Below are 9,214 nucleotides of genomic sequence, written 5' to 3'. Positions count from 1 at the left end.
AGTTAGCCTGAATAAGTAGTGATTAGGCTCATTTACAGATTAGAGTAGAAGCACTTGAAATATTAATATTTGTTCAGTGGAGTGCTATCCTGAATTATGAATGTATCACTATACAGCATAATATGTAAAGAGAGGACTTTATGTAAGTCCTTTTTACCTACCTCCAACAAATTATAAAGCCCTTCTCATATAATTTTTTTGCAGCTTTATCTCCTGTTTAGCTGAATCTGCCAAGTAACAGCAGAGATGTTTCCATATCAGTGTAGCCGGCCGAAGTGGCCACGCGGTTCTGGCGCTGCAGTCTGGAACCGCGAGACCGCTATGGTCGCAGGTTCGAATCCTGCCTCGGGCATGGATGTGTGTGATGTCCTTAGGTTAGTTAGGTTTAACTAGTTCTAAGTTCTAGGGGACTAATGACCTCAGCAGTTGAGTCCCATAGTGCTCAGAGCCATTTGAACCATATCAGTGTCCCTTCAAGTTGTCAACATCCTGCACATACACTGTGTGATCAAAAGTATTCGGACACCTGGCTGAAAATGACATACAAGTTTGTGGTGCTCTCCATCGGTAATACTGGAATTCAGTATGGTGTTGGCCCACCCTTAGCCTTCATGACAGCTTCTACTCTAGCAGGCATACGTTCAATCAGGTGCTGAAAGGTTTTTAGGGGAATGGCAATGCTGCACTGAGGAGAGTTATCGATGTCGGTCAGTGACACCTGGCACAAAGTCGGCGTTCCAAAATATCCCAAAGATGTTCTATAGGATTCAGGTCAGGACTCTGTGCAAGTCAGTCCATTACAAGGATGTTGTTGTCATGTAACCACCCCACCACAGGCTGTGCATTATGAACAGGTGCTCGATCATGTTGAAAGATGCTATTGGCATCCTCAAATTGCTCTTCAACAATGGGAAGCAAGGGGGTGCTTAAAACATCAATGTAGGTTTGTGCTGTGATAGTGCCATGCAAAACAATGAGGGGTGCAAACTCCCTCCATGAAAAACACAACCACACCATAACACCACCACCTCTGAATTTTACTGTTGGCGCTACATATGCTGGCAGATGATGTTCACAGGGCATTCACCATACCCACACCCTGCCATTGGACTGCCACATTGTGTACTGTGATTCATCACTCCACACAACATTTTTACACTGTTCAATCGTCCAATGTTTATGCTCCTTACACCAAGAGAGGTGTCATTTGGCATTTACCAGCATGCTGTGTGACTTATGAGCAGCCGCTCGACCATGAGATCCAAGTTTTCTTATCTCCCGCATAACTGTCATAGTACTTAGAGTGGATAATGATGCAGTTTGGAATTCCTGTGTGATGGTCTGGATAGATGTCTGCCTATTACACATTACGACCCTCTTCAACTGTTAGTGGTCTCTCTCAGTCAACAGACAAGGTCGGCCCATACGCTTTTGTGCTGTACGTGTCCTTTCATGTTTCCACTTCACTATCACATCAGAAACAGTGAACCTAGGGATGTTTAGGAGTGTGTAAATCTTGCATACAGACATATGACACAGGTGACACCCAATCACCTGACCAAGTTCGAAGTCCGTGAGTTCCATGGAGCACCCCATTCTGCTCTCTCATGATGTCTAATGACTACTGAGGTTGCTAATATGGAGTACCTGGCAGTAGATGGCAGCACAATGCACCTAATATGAAAAACGTGTGTTTTTGGGGCTGGCCAGATACTTTTGATCACATAGTGTATATGTGCTACCAAACCCCACTAACAAGCAGTAGTGTGTGTATGGTGCTTCAGGTCCAGTTCTGCCTCCAGGCAAAAAACTTGAAGTACAAGTGGATTACTCAAGATGAGAAAATTCAGGGTAACAAATAATAAATAAAAATTATGGTGACCATCCCTTTCAGGTGACTAGCTTTATTTGTAGCTAATTATTCCTTTTATGTTCCACACTGAATATTGATAATTTTGTGGATTTTTTCAACATGCACTTGCTACATCAGGTACATCTGCAGTATGTTTATCACAGCTCATTCTTCCCATTACATGTTACATGGCAGTTTTCTGTAGCAGACCACTAAGGTCCTACAATGACTACTGATGGAAAGGTTTGTGCCTTGTGTGCAATCTTCTTAATCACCTGAGAACCTTAGGTTTCTTTTAATATTCTGCCAACAATGCAGGCACATTCATGTCATTATAAATGGCAGTCAGTTTACCTACAAAAGACTATAAACAGCTACGGGATTAGAAAAGAGTGAGGTGATGCAGCAGTGAAATGCTGTGGTTGTACCTGGAAGAACATTGCTTTGACTGATTAATTTGGTGACCAAAAGTAGAGCGTATGGTACAGAAGGTTAATGAAGATTAAACTTATATCTCATTTTATGCATCCAGAAAATATATATATATAGTTTCAGTTTGATAATACCGTCCAGAGTAATATACATGTATATTTGTCATCATAAGCCATTCAACATCCACTGCTGGATGAAAGCCTCCAGTTGGTTTTTCGATGTATGATGGTGTTCAGTGGTATACAGCCATGTTACTCTTACACATTGTCTAATGTCATCTATCCATCTTTTGTAAGGCTATCTCCTCAGTCTTTTATGATCTCTTGAACTTCCATTTTCTGAGCTGCATGTCCTGCCTACCTCCATCTGAATTTCATTATGGAGTTGAAATATATATACATATGCAGAGGGAGGGGGGAAGAAAGAGGCTGGGGTGGGGTAGGAAGGTGAATACAGCCATGTTAGTTAAAACCAGACATGTCTGAAACTTACTAAATTTTATGAATGAATAATTTATGTTGAATGAAGCAGTTTACAGATTGAAATGATCAGAATTATAAGATCCAGACAATTCTTACAAGTTATCTTTAGACAAGATGTGAGTACATTTTCATAATACCAGTTCTTAATTTTCACAGTGTAAACTTTTTTTTAAAAAAACTTGGCCATTGTCACTTATTAATTCACTGTGAAAATGCGTAGCTGAAGCTAAGAGTTTGTACTTACTCTCCATGGCAAGTTGCCTTGTCATTAAAGAATACAGTGTTGTGTTGTAATACATAATACAAACAAATAAAGTGTCAATTACTGTGTTAAAAATGTTACTTTGCTGACCAGTAGTGACTGAAGTATACTAATCCTCAGTAGCTAGTTTCACTTACAGTGGCTTAGCTAAATATATTCTTACCATAATGATAAGACTGTGAGATGGTGAATTAGATATCATACTTACATAATTTTTCAGTTAAAAAGAAACTGATAATTGCATGAGATTCAAAACTATTTGGAAATAAATGAAATTTCCACATAATGCCACTCGCTATGATCTCTGCAAAAATAAGTGGCAGAAAATGATTTGAAAATGTAACAAAAAATTGTGGATGCTTACAGAATGTAACCAGTGTTCTACATCTGATCACAAAAAATCTGAGTTTTTCAAATCTCATTCAACACAGAACCTAAGAAGCCATTCAATCATCATAATGTAGTATGTGGGTCCCACCGATACCATGGTGGGTGATCAAATTCATTGTTCTGTAGCTGTGCCAGTTTTATCAACTCAGGGCCTGGAGAGGTATCTTTTGCATATCAAATGTGTTGACAGTATCATTTACACAAAATGCTGGACATCTTGATGGTGGAAAATTCATTTTGTTGTGATGTCAACAAAACTGAGAAACCCAGTGATCCCTCATGAAAGTGGAACATTGTACTTAGTTTCTTCCCTCTCATCAGCTAGATCTCAGTTTTATATAGGTGTTGGTAACTGACTGTGAATACAGAAAGTATTGTCTGCAATACTGAATGTAAAAAACTTGGCAACATTTGCTAGAGGATGCAAAAATTACAACTGGAACTAGCTATTTTACACAACTATGTGAGAACATTGACGCTCTTTGACTTGAAATAACCATGGTCTTTTATTTGAAGTTAAAAATTAAAAGTATTCCACTGAGGGATTAACAGCCGAACTAAGTTAATAATTGGCTCTTTCTACCAACCCCCAGGCTCCGATGATATAGTTGCTGAACAGTTCAGAGAAAATTTGAGTCTCGTAACAAATAAATACCCCACTCATACGGTTATAGTTGGTAGGGACTTCAACCTTCCCTCGATATGTTGGCAAAAATACTTGTTCAAAACCGGTGGTAGGCAGAAAACATCTTCCGAGATTGTCCTAAATGCTTTCTCCGAAAATTATTTCGAGCAGTTAGTGCATGAACCCACGTGAATTGTAAATGAGCAGTTAGTGCATGAACCCACGTGAATTGTAAATGGTTGCGAAAACACACTTGACCTCTTAGCCACAAACAACCCAGAGCTGATAGAGAGCATCATGACTGATACAGGGATTAGTGATCACAAGGTCGCTGTAGCTAGGCTCAATACCGTTTCTTCCAAATCCACCGGAAACAAATGCAAAATAATTTTATTTAAAAAAGCGGATTAAGTGCCACTAGAAGCCTTCCTAAGAGACAATCTCCATTCCTTCCGAACTGACCATGCAGATGTAGACGAGATGTGGCACAAATTCAAAGATATAGTAGCAACAGCAATTGAGAGATTCATACCTCATAAATTGGTAAGAGATGGAACTGATCCCTCGTGGTACACAAAACAGGTCCAAACGCTGTTGCAGAGGCAACAGAGAAAGCATGCGAAGTTCAGAAGAACGCGAAATCCCGAAGATTGGCTAAAATTTACAGACGCGTGAAACTTGGCACGGACTTCAATGCGAGATGCCTTTAATAGGTTCCACAACGAAACATTGTCTCGAAATTTGGTAGAAAATCCGAAGAAATTCTGGTCATATGTAAAGTACACAAGTGGCAAGACGCAGTCAATACCTTCGCTGCGCAGTGCCGATGGTACTGTTACCGACGGCTGTGCCGTTAAAGTGGAGTTATTGAACGCAGTTTTCCGAAATTCCTTCACCATGGAAGACGAATGTAATATTCCAGAATTTGAAACATGAACAGCTGCCACCATGAGTTTCTTAGAAGTAGATACCTTCGGGGTTGTGAAGCAACTCAAATCGCTTGATACGGGCAAGTCTTCAGGTCCAGATTGTATACCGATTAGGTTCCTTTCAGATTACGCTGATACAATAGCTCCCTACTTAGCAATCATATACAACCGCTCGCTCACCAATAGATCTGTACCTACAGATTGGAAAATTGCGCAGGTCGCACCAGTGCTTAAGAAGGGTAGTAGGAGTAATCCATCGAACTACAGACCTATATCATTGACGTCGGTTTGCAGTAGGGTTTTGGAGCATATACTGTATTCAAACATTATGAATCAACTCGAAGGGAACGATCTATTGATACATAATCAGCATGGTTTCAGAAAACATCGTTCTTGTGCAACACAGCTAGCTCTTTATTCGCACGAAGTAATGGCCGCTACCGACAGGGGATCTCAAGTTGATTCCGTATTTCTAGATTTCCGGAAAGCTTTTGACACCGTTCCTCACAAGTGACTTCTAATCAAGCTGCGGGCCTATGGGGTATCGTCTCAGTTGTGCGACTGGATTCGTGATTTCCTGTCAGGAAGGTCGCAGTTCGTAGTAATAGACGGCAAATCATCGAGTAAAACTGAAGTGATATCAGGTGTTCCCCAGGGAAGCGTCCTGGGACCTCTGCTGTTCCTGATCTATATAAATGACCTGGGTGACAATCTCAGCAGTTCTCTTAGGTTGTTCACAGATGATGCTGTAATTTACCGTCTAGTAAGGTCATCTGAAGACCAGTATCAGTTGCAAAGCGATTTAGAAAAGATTGCTGTATGGTGTGGTAGGTGGCAGTTGACGCTAAATAACGAAAAGTGTGAGGTGATCCACATGAGTTCCAAAAGAAATCTGTTGGAATTGGATTACTCGATAAATAGTACAATTCTCAAGGCTGTCAATTCAACTAAGTACCTGGGTGTAAAAATTACGAACAACCTCAGTTGGAAATACCACATAGATAATATTGTGGGGAAGGCGAGCCAAAGGTTGCATTTCATTGGCAGGACACTTAGAAGATGCAACAAGTCCACTAAAGAGACAGCTTACACTACACTCGTTCATCCTCTGTTAGAATATTGCTGCGCGGTGTGGGATCCTTACCAGGTGGGACTGACGGAGGACATCAAAAGGGTGCAAAAAAGGGCAGCTCATTTTGTATTATAACGTAATAGGGGAGAGAGTGTGGCAGATATGATACGCGAATTGGGATGGAAGTCATTAAAGCAAAGACGTTTTTCGTTGCGGCGAGATCTATTTACGAAATTTCAGTAACCAACTTTCTCTTCCGAATGCGAAAATATTTTGTTGAGCCCAACCTACATAGGTAAGAATGATCATCAAAATAAAATAAGAGAAATCAGAGCTCGAACAGAAAGGTGTAGGTGTTCGTTTTTCCCGCGCGCTGTTCGGGAGTGGAATGGTAGAGATATAGTATGATTGTGGTTCGATGAACCCTCTGCCAAGCACTTAAATGTGAATTTCAGAGTAGTCATGTAGATGTAGATGTAGATGAGTGGAATAAGTTCCTGAGACGTTGCAAGAAAATAAATTGGCATTCTTATAAAATAAAACCAATGAGGAGTTGCTGTAGTTAAGGAATGGCATTCATATTAAAGAGGAATGAAGATCAAATTCCCAGCTAGTCATCCTGATTCAAGTTTTCTGTGCATCACTTGAAATAAATGTCAAGATGGTTCTTGTTACAGTTAACTGTGGATTCCTTCTGCAATTACTGACATGAAACCAATGCTCAGTCACTGATGACAACAGTGAAGGGGCTTAAATTTGATCTTTCTTAGGAAAGGCATTCAGCAGTGGAGATTAGATTATGTTGATACAAACTAAGCAATTTCAGACACCAATGTATTAAACAGATACATCACTAGATTTTTCAGCAGTACCTGGGATACACAATTGATAAAGGAATTGGTTGAGAGTAGGGAGGAGTTTGGTCTCAACACTTGTTTGATTAATACTATCTTTGGGACATAAAGATGTGAAGTATATGACAAGATTATTCCTGCACAAGTTGCTCAAACTGCCAGCTATAAAATAGAATGTATCTCATATATGTTGCCTTTATGGGTGAATCTAACTTGATACACTCTAGGTGACCCATTGGATTAATTAATAATAAGGTATTCATGATGGAGGTAACCCATTATGCAAGCCAAAAAAATCTGTATTCATTAGGTTCTCTGACATCAGTGTCTCTAAATTCTGAAGTTACTTATTGATTTGCACAATTTGTAAAAAGTTCCTTAGGGATCTATATTCACTGTTATTTTAAACAACTGGTTTGTGGTAATGACAGGGTATTCAGAAGATTTTTCTCCATGATGAACTGCCAGGCAATGGTAAGCAGTAACACACTTGCTTTTACACATTATCGAACAACAAGTCTGTTTCAGTAATTTACCAGTATGAATGTCCAAATTTTTGTACAACACCGGGGATCCTTGAATACTTCTACCTTGTCACTATATTATCATGTGTAGCTAACTAGACTGTGTCCAAACAAGTACCAGTATATAGCAAGTATCAACCTGCCTCTACCACCATTTCTTGCCTTCACAGATAACATTTTGAGTTAATTAAGATGCAGAAAGTAGGATAAATTTTCATTTAAAACTCACCAGGATTTTAAAGCTAAGAAAGGTGTCCTTTACCAGAAAGTAAGAAAACTTAACCTATAGCACATAGAAAGGATTTATTTCGGAAGAAAAACTAGTGCCCTTTCATTTCTTCCTATCCATTCTTCCACCTCTTTCATATGTGACTATAGTTATAAAACAAAAGCTGTAAAGCTAAAAACAGAGAAGAAAATGGAAAATTTGGTTACAAATGAGGACACCTGAAGGGGATCATGCTGTGGGCATTTGCTAGTGCTGGTGACTGACTACATAGGTAAAAACACATCCCATATATCTGACAAGTTACATCACCTACAGCTGGTGTGCTCAACCCATCTGTCATGATCAACTGCTCGATCACCATGGCTTTATGAGTCAATCTTCCAAAACCTTTTTCTGAAATCTGTTTAAATAAGTTGCTTTTGCAAAATACCAGTTTTTTGACAATGAGTGCTTTGGAAAATATTTGTAGGTGATAAATCCAACAACACTGTCTTCACCTCTTTCATCTCCATCTGCATTTCACCACCTATAACACTCACACCAACCAGGAGTCTTTCCTCCTAGATGGTTATTTACTACTAATTGTTATATTTGGTGCATTGTGATCAGGGGTTGCAGTGAGTGGGGATAATATTCAGGGTTTGCTGTGGGATGAGGTACAATTCTATAAAGTGTTTCATGCAAAAACTTGTTCTTTCGATAGCACACTTACAGGAAGTGAATTTGAAACACTTCCCTCGCATACAGTCAGAATTGGTGGATCAACAAAAACAATTGCATCAAGAAGCTGCAAAGAAGTATGTAGCCAACCTGACAGCATTGAAGACAAGAGTCTCAAAACTGATTTTTATATTTCAAGGCAATGGAACCTGTTCTGGCTTTCATAGCTCAACCTTTTCAGAAAGTGTATGTGTAAGATATTTCAGTTAAAATGAGTACTCTTTTCTCTTGTAGTGAGACTGATCTTGAAGAGAAAGTTAGTTTCAAAATGACATGTCTTTAATGTCAGAATACAGTGAAGATAACTTTTGGAAATTAGTGAGAGTAAAAACCTACCCTAACACTTTAAAAGTGGCATTGTATGTTTTAGCATTTTTGGATCTATGTGAAAGAGCGTTTTCAATTATGAACCTAGTGAAATCTAAAAATAAACTGACAAGTCTTCATCTTTCATACTGTGTAAGGTTGGCTCTGAAAAACTGTTCACCATATTATAAGAAACTTTCCAATGACATACAGAGGCAAGTATATCATGAAACTATTTCCAACATTTATGGTGGTATAACTTTTTTCACATGTGTAATGTCTTGAAAACTGAGTGGTAGGGCTATAACTTTTGATGGAGAAATATTATGTTTTATGTATTTTGTGTAATTAAAATGATTATTTTGGGTATGGTGTTTTTTTCCTTAATGATTTTTTGAGTTAATAGATCTCTAAATGGACTAAATTGCATGTAGTAGATCTCAGACATAAAAAAGTTGAGCACCCCTGATGTACAGTAATCCCAATAGTGAGAACACTCTGTATGAGGTATATGATTTACTGGATATATGTCAGTGC

The sequence above is a fragment of the Schistocerca piceifrons genome, chromosome X (assembly GCF_021461385.2).
Source record: "Schistocerca piceifrons isolate TAMUIC-IGC-003096 chromosome X, iqSchPice1.1, whole genome shotgun sequence".
NCBI lineage: Eukaryota > Metazoa > Arthropoda > Insecta > Orthoptera > Acrididae > Schistocerca > Schistocerca piceifrons.
Note: the sequence above shows the minus strand (reverse complement) of the source record.